The sequence below is a fragment of the Rattus norvegicus genome, chromosome 1, assembly GCF_036323735.1.
Source record: "Rattus norvegicus strain BN/NHsdMcwi chromosome 1, GRCr8, whole genome shotgun sequence".
Classification (NCBI taxonomy): domain Eukaryota; kingdom Metazoa; phylum Chordata; class Mammalia; order Rodentia; family Muridae; genus Rattus; species Rattus norvegicus.
In genome coordinates, this window is record NC_086019.1 from 171,324,997 (window position 1) to 171,338,601 (window position 13,605).

The following is a 13,605-nucleotide window of genomic DNA, read 5'->3' on the forward strand; positions in this document are numbered from 1 at the left end:
CTTCTTTGCTTCATCCATCCTATCTAGTTTGGTGGCTGTATATGTATGGGCCACATGTGGAGCAGGCTCTGAATGGGTGTTCCTTCTGCCTCTGTTCTAAACTTTGCCTCCCTATTCCCTGCCAAGGGTATTCTTGTTCCCCTTTTAAAGAAGAGGTGAAGCATTTGTATTTTGGTCATCCTTCTTGAGTTTCATGTGTTCTGTCCATCTAGGGTAATTCAAGCACTTGGGCTAATACCCACTTATCAATGAGGGCATACCATGTGTGTTTTTCTGTGATTGGGTTACCTCACTCAGGATGATATTTTCCAGTTCCATCTACTTTCCTATGAATTTCATAAAGTCGTTGTTTTTGATAGCTGAGCAATATTCCACTGTGTAGATGTACCACATTTTCTGTATCCATTCCTCTGTTGAAGGGCATCTGGGTTCTTTCCAGCTTCTGGCTATTACAAATAAGGCTGCTATGAACCTAGTGGAGCATGCATCTTTGTTATATGTTGGGGCATCTTTTGGGTATAAGCCCAAGAGAGGTATAGCTGGGTCCTCATGCAGTTCAATGTCCAATTTTCTGAGGAACCTCCAGATTGATTTCCAGAATGGTTAAACCAGTCTACAAGGCCACCAACAATGGAGGAGTGTTCCTCTTTCTCCACATCCTCGCCAGCATTTGCTGTCATCTGAGTTGTTGATCTCAGACATTCTCACTGGTGTGAGGTGAAATCTCAGTGTTGTTTTGATTTGCATTTCCCTTATGACTAAAGATGTTGAACTTTTCTTTAGGTGTTTCTCAGCCATTTGTCATTCCTCAGCTGTGAATTGTTTGCTTAGCTCTGAACCCCATTTTTAACAGGGTTATTTGTCTCCCTGCAGTCTAACTTCTTGAGTTCTTTGTACATTTGGATATAAGCCCTCTATCAGTTGTAGGATTGGTAAAGATCTTTTCCCAATCTGTTGATTGCTGTTTTGTCCTAACAACAGTGTCTTTTGCCTTACAGAAGCTCTGCAGTTTTATGAGATCCCATTTGTCGATTCTTGATGTTAGAGCATAAGCCATTGGTGTTTTGTTCAGGAAATTTTCTCCAGTGCCCATGTGTTCGAGATGCTTCCCCACTTTTTCTTCTATTAGTTTGAGTGTATCTGGTTTGATGTGGAGGTCCTTGATCCACTTGGACTTCAGCTTTGTATAGGGTGATAAGGATGGATCGATCTGCATTCTTCTACATGCTGACCTCCAGTTGAACCAGCACCATTTGCTGAAAATGCTATCTTTTTTTCATTGGATGGTTTTGGCTCCTTTGTCAAAAATCAAGTGACCATAGGTGTGTGGGTTCATTTCTGAGTCTTCAATTCTATTCCACTGGTCTGTCTGTCTGTCTCTGTACCAATACCATGCAGTTTTTTATCACTGTTGCTCTGTTATACTGCTTGAGTTCAGGGATAGTGATTCCCCCGGAAGTCCTTTTATTGTTGAGGATAGTTTTAGCTATCCTGGGTTTTTTGTTATTCCAGATGAATTTGCAAATTGTTCTGTCTAACTCTCTGAAGAATTGGATTGGTATTTTGATGGGGATTGCATTGAATCTGTAGATCGCTTTTGGTAAAATGGCCATTTTTACTATATTAATCCTGGCAATCCATGAGCATGGGAGATCTTTCCATCTTCTGAGGTCTTCTTCAATTTCTTTCCTCAGAGGCTTGAAGTTCTTAACATACAGATCTTTCACTTGCTTGGTTAAAGTCACACCAAAGTCTTTTATCATATTTGGGACTATTATGAAGGGTGTGGTTAAAGTCACACCAAGGTCTTTTATCATATTTGGGACTATTATGAAGGGTGTCATTTCCTTAATTTCTTTCTCGGCTTGTTTCTCTTTTGTGTAGAGGAAGGCTACTGATTTATTTGAGTTAATTTCATACCCAGCCACTTTGCTGAAGTTTTTTATCAGCTTTAGTAGTTCTCTGGTGGAACTTTTGGGATCACTTAAATATACTATCATATCATCTGCAAATAGTGATATTTTGACTTCTTCTTTTCCGATCTGTATCCCCTTGATCTCCTTTTGTTGTCTGATTGCTCTGGCTAGAACTTCAAGAACTATATTGAATAAGTAGGGAGAGAGTGGGCAGCCTTGTCTAGTCCCTGCCTTTAGTGGGAGTGCTTCAAGTTTCTCTCCAATTAGTTTAATGTTAGTGACTTGTTTGCTGTATATGGCTTTTACTATGTTTAGGTATGGGCCTTGAATTCCTATTCTTTCCAGGACTTTTATCATGAAGGGGTGTTCAATTTTGTCAAATGCTTTCTCAGCATTTAAATGAAATGATCATGTGGGTTTGTTCTTTCAGTTTGTTTATATAATGGATCACGTTGATGGTTTTCCGTATATTAAACCATCCCTGCATGCCTGGGATGAAGCCTACTTGATCATGGTGGATGATTGTTTGGATGTGCTCTTGGATTCAGTTTGCCAGAATTTTATTGAGTATTTTTGCGTGGATATTCATAAGGGAAATTGGTCTGAAGTTTTCTTTCTTTGTTGGGTTTTTGTGTGGTTTAGGTATAAGAGTAATTGTGGCTTCATAGAAGGAATTCAGTAGTGCTCCATCTGTTTCAATTTTGTGGAAAAGTTTGGATAGTATTGGTATGAGATCTTCTATGAAGGTGTGATAGAATTCTGCACTAAACCTGTCTGGACTTTGGCTGTTTTTGGTTGGGAGACCTTTAATAACTGCTTCTATTTCCTTAGGAGTTATGGGGTTGTTTAACTGGTTTATCTGTTCCTGATTTAACTTCGGTACCTGGTATCTGTCTAGGAAATTGTCCATTTCCTGCAGTTTTTCAAGTTTTGTTGAATATAGGCTTTTGTAGTAGGACCTGATGATTTTTTGAATTTCATCTGATTGTATAGTTTTGTCTTCCTTTTCATTTCTGAGTTTGTTAATTTGGACACACTCTCTGTGTCTTCTCCTTAGTCTGGCTAAGGGTTTATCTATCTTGTTGATTTTCTCAAAGAACCAACTTTTGGTTCTGTTGATTCTTTGTATGCTCCTTTTTATTTCTACGTGGTTGATTTCAGCTCTGAGTTTGATTATTTCCTGCCTTCTACTCCTCCTGGGTGTATTTGCTTCTTTTTGTTCTAGAGCTTTTAGTTGTGCTGTCAAGCTGCTGACATATGCTCTCTCCTGTTTCTTTCTGCAGGCACTCAGGGCTATGAGTTTTCCTCTTAGCACAACTTTCATTGTGTCCCATAAGTTTGGGAATGTTGTACCTTCATTTTCATTAAATTCTTAGAAATCTTTAATTTCTTTCTTTATTTCTTCCTTGACCAGGTTATCATTGAGTAGAGCATTATTCAACTTCCATGTATATGTGGGTGTTCTTCCCTTATTGTTATTGATGACCAGCCTTAGCCCGTGGTGGTCTGATAGGGTGCATGGGATGATTTCTATCTTTCTGTATCTGTTGATGCCTGTTTTATGACCAAGTATATGGTAAATTTTGGAAAAAGTACCATGAGGTGGTGAGAAGAATATATATCCTTTTGCTTTAGGATAGAATGTTCTATTAATATCTGTTAAGTCCATTTGGTTCATGACTTCTCATGCTCTGTCTATGTCCCTGTTTAATTTCTATTTCCATGATCTGTCCATTGATGAAAGTGGGGTGTTGTAATCTCCTACTATTATTGTGTGAGGTGCAATGTGTGTTTTGATATTTACTCATCCTTTGATTTGGGAGTCTTCACTCTCTTATATACCTATTATCCTTAGGTTTGATCTTTGATCTTCTCATTGTGTCCTGGGTTTCCTGTATGTTTTGGGCCAGTACCTTTTTTCATTTTACATTACCTTTGACCCTTGTGTCGATAATTTCTATGGAATCTTCTGCTCCTGAGGTTCTCTCTTCTTTCTCTTGTATTCTGTTGGTGATGCTTGTATGCATGGCTCCTTTCCTCTTCCTCTGGTTTTCTATATCCAGGGTTGTCTCCCTTTGTGCTTTCTTTATTGTTTCTATTTCAATTTTCAATTCCTTCACTGGTTTGACCGTGTTTCCTGTAATTCTTTCATGAATTTTTGCGTTTCTTCTCTAAGCGCTTCTACTTGTTTACTTGTGTTTTCCTGCATTTCTCTAAGTGAGTTTTTTGTCTTTCTTAAAGTCCTCCATCATCATGATCAAATGTGATTTTAAATCTAGATCTTCTTTTCTGGTGTGTTTGGATATTCACTGTTTGCTTTTGTGGAGAATTGGGCTCTGATGATGCCATGTAGTCTTGGTTTCTGTTACTTGGCTTCCTGTGCTTGCCTCTTGCCATCAGGTTGTCTCTGGCATTACCTTGGTTGCTATTTCTGACAGTCGCCTGACCGTCCTATAGGCCTGTGTGTCAGGAGTGCTGTAGACCAGTTTTCCTGTTTTCTTTCAGCCAGTTATGGGAACAGACTGTTCTGCTCTCAGATGTGTAGTCATTCCTCTCCACTGCCTTTCAGCTGTTCCTGTGTACAAGAACCAGGCCTGCCCCTACTTCTCCTATGACCCTATGCCCAAGGGGCCCAGATGGTGTTAGACTTTTTCCTCTGGAGTCAGAAATGTGGGCAGAGAGTAGTCTCTGGTTTCCCAGGTATCTCTGCCCCTCTGAACGTCTAGCTCTCTGTCCCATGGGATTTGGGTGCAGGGAGTTGTTTGACCGGGTTTGTTCAGATCTGGACATAGTCTGGACTGCCGGGCTCCTGCAGCTTGAGTACACCTATCTTCCTGTTCCCAGAGCCCCTATACAGTTTCCTCTTTGGCCAGGGATGTGGCCAAAGGTGGGTAGAAGTGGCGATCTCTCCTGCCCTGCAGTCTCAGGATTTCCCACACATCTGGGCAATCAGCTCTCTCTCCCATGGGGTTTGGGAGCAGGGAGCTGTGGGCTGGGATCAACAAGGTTCAGGCACCAACTAGAAACCAGAAGTGTCCGGTCCCAGAAGAATTTTGCTTTTGTGTGTCCTGAGTTCACCAGGCAGGTCACTTGGAGCAGAAAAGTTGGTCTTAACTCTGGTCTCAGGCATTAAGTTGCTCCTTGGGGTAGGTTTCAGCTCTCTGTGAGGGCAGCAACCAGAAGGGCCTGCCCCGCTTTCTCCCGGGTCCCTGTGGACAGGGGGCCCAGATGACACTAGGCGCTTTCCTCTAGAGTCAGAAATGTGGGCAGGCAGTAGTCTCCTCTGGTTTCCCAGGCGTGAATGCCTCTCTGAAGGTCTAGCTCTTGCTCCCATGGGATTTGGGTGCAGGAGCTGCTTGACCGTGTTAGTTCAGATCTGGGCACAATCTGGACTGCAGGACTCCTGCAGCTTTACTGCCCCTAGATGACGGAGGATTTTAAGAAAGACATAAATAACTCCTATAAGGAAATACAGGACAAGACAGCTAAACTAGTAAAAGTTCTTAAAGAGGAAACACAAAAATCTCTTAAAGAATTACAGGAAAACACAAACAAACAGGTTAAGGAATTGAACAAAACCATCCAGGATTTGAAAATTCAAAAAGAAATCACAAGGGGAGAGAACTCTGGATATAGTAAACCTAGGAAAGAGATCAGGAGTCAAAGATGCAAGCATTACCAACAGAATATAAGAGATAGAAGAGAGAATCTCAGGGGCAGAAGATACCATAGAAAACATCGACACAACCATCAAAGATAATGTAAAAAACAAAAGTCTCCTAATCCAAAACATCCAGAAATCCAGGACAAAACAAGAAGATCAAACCTAAGGATTATAAGTATTGAAGAGAGCGAAGACTCGCAACTTAAAGGGCCAGTAAATATCTTCAAAAAATTTTAGAAGAAAACTTCCCTAACATAAAGAAAGAGATGCCTATAAACATACAAGCAGCCGACAGAACTCCATAAAGACTGCACCAGAGGAGAAATTCCTCTTGTCACATAATAGTCAAAACACTAAACACACCACGCAGGCAGCATACACAGGTGATATAAGGCCCCGAACAGATATATGGCAGTGGGCTGCTGGATCTGGACTCAATCAGGGATGTACCTAACCCTTGAGAGACTTGGGTCCCCAGGGAATGGGGAGGTTTGGTGGGGTGAGGATATTCTCTTGGAGATAGAGGAGAGGAGATGTGGGATATAGAACAATCAATTGGAGGATGGACCAGGTTGGAGATAAAGTCTCTACTGGAAAAAAAGTTAAAAGAGAAATCATTATAAAAAGAACAACGAAGTTACAGTACAATAGTAATAAAAGAGTCTAGAGATGTGACTCAGAAAGTGAGTGCACTTCTTTTGCAAGCACAACTAACCAAATTTAAATTTGTCACACCCACATGAAATACTAGGCAAGGCTCTATATACTTGTAACCCCAGCATTTGGAGTGTGTATATAGACAGATTCTGAGACTTTACTTGCCAGCTGGAATATTCAAAATATTGAACTTTTAGTTCAATGAGAGAACTAGCATCAAAAAATCAATGTTGAGAAGGCAGAGTTATATTTATAACAAATACAAAGACTCAAACAAAATGAAGGTAGCAGGCCAACCTTCCTCATAACGATGGATATAAATTTTTTAATAATATCATTTCAAATCTAATTGAGCTACATATCAGAAAGATCATTTATCATGGTCATGTGGATGAATTTGAGGGATACATGGACCATTTAACATTTGCAAATCCACAAACAAGATATCACATTGATGGACTCATGAACTAACAAACAAAAATCACATGATTTTATCAATAGCTAAAGAAAAGGCCTATGAGAAACCTTAATATTACTTCCTTATAAAAGCCCCGAGAAAACCAGAAGTCAAAGGAATATGCCCCAATACAGTAAAGGTTACATAGAACAAAGCTATAGCCTACAATACACAAAGTGGGAGAAAAACCAACATATTTCCATTGAAATCAGAAATTAAAAGACTACTTTCTTCAATTTTATTCAGTGCTTCCTTGATGTCCTAGCTTGTGTAATGTCACAGGATTAAAAAAAAAGTTACAGTCAGAAGGAAGAAGTAAAATTATCACTATTTGCAAGTAATGTGATCAGACATAAGAGGCAGCAAAAACAAAGCTAGAAAACTTTTAACTTGTAAGTACACTTTAGTACAGGTAAGCAGGACACAAAATCAGTATGTGAAAATCAGATTTTATTTTTATGAATGTGTTTATATTTTAAACTATTGTCATGATCTTTATAATTCCTTATTAAAACATGAAACATGGAAGCAGAGGGAGCAAAGGAAGGTAGGAGATTAGGAGAAGGGAGAATAGAGGAAGGCAAAATACTAGTAGGAAAGAGAAAGGGGCAAGTGTAAATAAAGGGATGGAGTGGTACAGATGAATATTGAAAGAATATACCTCTATGAAACCTATTACTATGTATAATGAATGTACACCAATGGAAAAAAATCTTGTAAATGTCCCAAATCATTGTTATGTATCAATGTTCATTAGCTATTGTGTGTCTGTTAGTAAGGTGTTGGTACCGAGTTAAGGTAATCAAAATGCCTCTTCCTAACAGATTTCCTAATAGACTGCCTTGCTAAGCTATGGAGTTCCTCTTGAACAACTATTTCTTCTGTCTCTTTTATTATGCAAAATGTGGATTTGTTCTGAAACAAACAAACAAACAAACAAACAACAAACAGAAGAATGATTAAACATTTGTGAGGGTTTATAGCCTAAGAGTACACATGGAGGGACCCATGGCTTCAGCTGCATATGTAGCAGAAGATTGCCTTATTCTGGCATCATGGGAGGGGAGGCTTTTGGTTCTGTGGAGGCTCAACGCCCCAGAGTAGGGGGATGCTAGGATGGTGAAGCAGGAATGGGTGGGTGGGTAGTACTCTCATTGAGGCAGGAGACAGGGGATGGGATAGGGGATTTGAGGAGGAAAAACTGAGAAGGTGGACAATATTTGAAATGTACATAAATAAAATAACCAATAAAAATTAGGAAAAATGTATAGACAAAACTGTATAGATAGAAAGGGATTTTCAAGCAGAAGAAATATGGAGAAGTTCAAGTGAAATGAGAATTTAAGGCAGACCACCAATTGGCTTCCTTATGGAATTAGTATTGTAACAACGGATATTAAGAGAAAAACTGGAAAAGTGGGGATAAAGGTGGGCTTTTCTTGGGACCAAGGCTAGAGTGCACTTTGGGGACTGGGCTTCCTCTTCAGCAAGGTCACTCCCAAGAAAAAACATTCCCAGTGTGTACGCTCTGTGGTATTTTTTCATTCTTGCTTCCTTTGCTTCCCCAGACAATTGCTTCTTTTAGCACTGCAGTCTCGTCCTGTGAACAGGTGGAAGAGCTCTTAGATACTTGGCAAATTTTCAGAATTTTAAAATAAAAAGAAATGGTATCATGTAATAAGTAAACTATGCCCACGGGAATCATATGCATTTCAAGATATATTTTCACTAAGTTAAATTTAAATTATTTCTATTGTTATTTGGTAGAACCACAATAAGTATAAGTAAAAACTCCCCATAGTTTTGAAGAGGAAATGACAATTTTGGTGGGCATTTCTTGTATGATGTTCCTTGTATCTAGAATGAAGAGTCTCAAAATGATGGTCCCTTGGGCCTCAGGACTCTTGTTAAAACATCTATTGTACTGAGCTCCATTGACTATAAATGAACACAGAATTGCCCTTTATGGAGTCTAAATTTATAAGGGATTCATCACAGACAGCTAAAGGGGAAAGTACTTAAAACTTTAAAAGTTATACCTACACTGTGAGACTAAATTTTTCCTGCAGCTTACTTACTTTGTTATTTTTAAAGATTAGAAAGTGAGTCTTCCTTTTTCCAAGCTGGCAGTCTATGAGCAGTTTTGATGTTACTCTTAACGAATATTATTCTAATGATCAAGTGCTAGTTAGGGTTTATACTCTGTTAGTAAGTACCCAAGAATTTATATGAATAGATTAGCTGGAAGATAAACAATTCTGCCAGCTGTTTTTTTTTCTTAGTAGAGCAGGAAACCAGGTGTAGAAACCATTGATGATGTGAAATAGAGATAGGAATGTAAAACTCAAGACAAACAAGAGGTGTACCTCTAAAAAAGGATTAGGTCTAGGCAAAACAAAGACAATCATAGATCCTGTGTTAGTGGTATTCTATTCCTCAGTGGCTGTAAGGGTCATTGGGAAGAACAGAAATATTACCATACAATCATATGCCCTGTCCCAGCTGCACCTGAATAGTATGAGGACATCAGAATCTATCACCAACATATATGAGAACCATTATAACAATATCTATCAACTAAAACTTTTAACTAAAAATGCTGAGAAACATTGTCAAGCTACATACAATGAGGTATGGACTAGAAATTTTCCTAAACTTGTGATGTGTGGTGTGTGCATGTGTAAGTAGACACATGTGTGTGTTTGTGCATATGCATGTGCATGTGTGTGTGAGGAGGGGGTGGATGTTAGAACAGGAGTATGTAGTATTTTGATACTCTCTTCTAGCAATTCTAAAACTTCTTTAGGAAGATTATTTAGAGCTTGAGTGGAAATTGATAATATAGAAAATATTGAAATCTGTCAAATATAAAATTATGATAGCATTTCCTCTGGAAGCTGTTACACAGTTGGAGTTTTAGGAGGCATCTGATTGCTTTTATTGTTGTCAAAATTCATTAATTTAATAACATAAGCATTTATAAAGTACCTGTTCTCACAACTTCCTTATAAAGAGCTGATTTTTAAAACTTGTTTTGAGAGTAGTCACCTATTTCAATGCGTATTTAAATACAGCCAAATGGATTGGATAGTGTATTGGAGAGCAAGCAGCAAGCAAACTGAAGTAGCACATGTGGATGACTTTCTTCAGACTAGAGGGCTTCTGCTTTTTTCCCCTATGGTAATTTAATAAGCAGTACTCACGAGTCACATTCACTCACCTTAGGTTGAAAGTTGGGGCAAATGAGAGTTGACACAAGCCTTTACCTTATTTTATATAAAAATCAATCTTGAACAAAAGTTCTCATCACCATAAAAGTTATATTAATCCAGAAAAAAATTGACTAACAACCAGGATGACGTAGGAAGGCTTCTAAGAGTAAGTGGTATTCAAACTGTATTTTCTTGTGTTGTTATTATTGTTTATTTATTTATTTTGTTGTTTTTGGCAAAAACGGCAAACAGACATCCATTTTAATTTTGAAAAATATGTAAAGTAGAAGAGTTAAGAAAGAGTGTGCTGCATTTTAGAAATAGTGAATGCTGTTCCTATGTGGTTGACAAGAAATGAAGATGGGCAGTTGAGCAAACATGCTAAAGCATGTATGTTTGGGGAGGAGTCTTTGTTAGTAGTGAGGCAAGTAAATTGTTCTCCATCCTCTTAACACTGTGCTAATATACTGTCCATGTAGAAATACCACCTGTGTTATCTCTGAAGGTCAGACATCTCTCTGAGCTGCAGTTTCCTCCTCATAAACAAAACCATTTTAGTAGATAGTGTTAAAGCAGTATATTATGACCTGTTTACTAAAACATTTGGACTGGGAGTTATTAGCACCATCTCTCCTGTAAGTAATGAGGATCAAAAAGCAACACTAATGGAAACACAGATTGCATAGTTATGACATTCAAAAAGCCAGAAGGAGGTATGCAACATGAATGGGAAGAGGCAGGCCCTGTATTCATCCTGCTGATAGATATGGGGGGAAAGCAGGCCAGAAGGTTTTACTCAGATCAAGATATCATGAACCAGAGCTCTGTACTTATGGAAGGGACTTACCAATATGAACAAGAAAAATATTTTATTCAATAGTCGGAGGAATTATGACACTAGTTATGTACCAGGAAATGTTACAGTGTGTTTCTGAGACAAAAGTTTGTTTCATCCAGTCTGACCTTGGACTTATGATGTAGCCAAGACTGCCCTTGAACTTCTGATCTGCTCACCTCCTTCTAAGTTCTGGAATTATAGGAATGTACTGCCAAATCTAGATAAGAGCATTTTTATAAGAGCTAGTACAGTAGCTCACATATAGAACAATTTTCCTTTTGAGGTAAATTGACCAGGAAGCCTTCAGAGAAAGAAGCTGAGTGGGGTGAACTTGAAGGCAAGCCCTAGGAATCTGAGCAAGGATTGCTTGAGTAGATCTGTTCCTCTGTGTCTTGGCTGTTCCCTATGCAACTGAAGTTCTCTGTCAATTTTCACATGCAGTTTGTCATTCTTCTGTCCATCTTAGAATGTCACTTCCTCAGATAGGGCTTCCCTGATTGAATAAATATTCATGCTCTGCCACATCACTTAACTCCACATTGTGTTTCTCATAGAACTTTTAAGTTTCTGGAACATCATTAGAATTTAGTTAACGTATTTGAATGAATTAATGACCTCTAATAATTGGACCTTCTGAACCTAAAACTCCTTTTTGTAAATCTTAACTGCTAACCCTATCACATGGTTTCTGAGGATTCCGTGAAATAGCAGTACCTTACCCCAATACATTTGTGACATATTGTTAGTATGAAACATGTGCCATTTTTCTGGCCTGACTACTATTATATTCTGTACCTAAATCCACAATGAAAATACAAAACAGTAACTTTTCAAGTGAGAAATGTAGCTTTGTATTTTATCATTTTAATTTAATCTTAGTGAGTATTACTGGATAATTTCTGGTAGCATCCCTTTCTTTTTTTTTTTACATTTTATTTTTTTATTAACTTGAGTATTTCTTATATACATTTCGAGTGTTATTCCCTTTCCCGGTATCCGGGCAAACATCCCCCTCCCCCCTCCCCTTCCTTATGGGTGTTCCCCTCCCAACCCTCCCCCCATTGCCTCCCTCCCCCCAACAGTCTAGTTCACTGGGGGTTCAGTCTTAGCAGGACCCAGGGCTTCCCCTTCCACTGGTGCTCTTACTAGGATATTCATTGCTACCTATGGGGTCAGAGTCCAGGGTCAGTCCATGTATAGTCTTTAGGTAGTGGCTTAGTCCCTGGAAGCTCTGGTTGCTTGGCATTGTTGTACATATGGGGTCTCGAGCCCCTTCAAGCTCTTCCAGTTCTTTCTCTGATTCCTTCAACGGGGGTCCTATTCTCAGTTCAGTGGTTTGCTGCTGGCATTCGCCTCTGTATTTGCTGTATTCTGGCTGTGTCTCTCAGGAGCGATCTACATCCGGCTCCTGTCGGTCTGCACTTCTTTGCTTCATCCATCTTGTCTAATTGGGTGGCTGTATATGTATGGGCCACATGTGGGGCAGGCTCTGAATGGGTGTTCCTTCAGTCTCTGTTTTAATCTTTGCCTCTCTCTTCCCTGCCAAGGGTATTCTTGTTCCCCTTTTAAAGAAGGAGTGAAGCATTCACATTTTGATCATCCGTCTTGAGTTTCATTTGTTCTAGGCATCTAGGGTAATTCAAGGATTTGGGCTAATAGCCACTTATCAATGAGTGCATACCATGTATGTCTTTCTGTGATTGGGTTAGCTCACTCAGGATGATATTTTCCAGTTCCAACCATTTGCCTACGAATTTCATAAAGTCGTTGTTTTTGATAGCTGAGTAATATTCCATTGTGTAGATGTACCACATTTTCTGTATACATTCCTCTGTTGAAGGGCATCTGGGTTCTTTCCAGCTTCTGGCTATTATAAATAAGGCTGCAATGAACATAGTGGAGCACGTGTCTTTTTTATATGTTGGGGCATCTTTTGGGTATATGCCCAAGAGAGGTATAGCTGGATCCTCAGGCAGTTCAATGTCCAATTTTCTGAGGATCCTCCAGACTGATTTCCAGAATGGTTGTACCAGTATGCAATCCCACCAACAATGGAGGAGTGTTCCTCTTTCTCCACAGCCTTGCCAGCATCTGTTGTCCCCTGAGTTTTTGATCTTAGCCATTCTCACTGGTGTGAGGTGAAATCTCAGGGTTGCTTTGATTTGCATTTCCCTTATGACTAAAGATGTTGAACATTTCTTTAGGTGTTTCTCAGCCATTCGGCATTCCTCAGCTGTGAATTCTTTGTTTAGCTCTGAACCCCATTTTTTAATAGGGTTATTTGTTTCCCTGCGGTCTAACTTCTTGAGTTCTTTGTATATTTTGGATATAAGGCCTCTATCTGTTGTAGGATTGGTAAAGATCTTTTCCCAATCTGTTGGTTGACGTTTTGTCCTAACCACAGTGTCCTTTGCCTTACAGAAATCCCTTTCTTTATTTGTCTTCCATGCCTTTGTTTTCTATTCAACTTTCTTAGAGTTTTCCCCTTCACCTTTAACTGAGGTTAAAAAGAAAAATTTTCTAAAGAGGGTTTCTGACAATTTCTTGTTCTACTTTTCTTCATCAATTATATGCCAAAGGAACAGACAAGATAGAATTCTGACTGTGTGAGATTGGTCTGAAGAACTTAAGTTGTTCTTTTCATGCCTGCACTGCAAAGAGAAATGTTCAACTTCATCAGCAAGAAAAGGCACTGAGCGTTCAGCTAAAAAATGTTAGAGGTCACGAGACCACTGTGACAACAATTTGCAGTTCTGAAATAAACCTAAGTCTTTGAGATCATGTTAACTCCTGCTGAGTTCATTATATCATCTAAGTATTGGACAAGAATTATGATGAGAGCTTAACTTGTGTAAGTACTT

At 39.1% G+C, this 13,605-nt stretch overlaps 1 protein-coding gene across 1 annotated transcript in view; it reads right to left on the reverse strand.

Annotated features, from left to right (window-relative positions):
- Positions 1–13,605, reverse strand: part of Or5p6 (olfactory receptor family 5 subfamily P member 6) — a 40,984-nt gene that overhangs the window by 13,169 nt on the left and 14,210 nt on the right. The gene's annotated exons all lie outside the window — the stretch shown is intronic.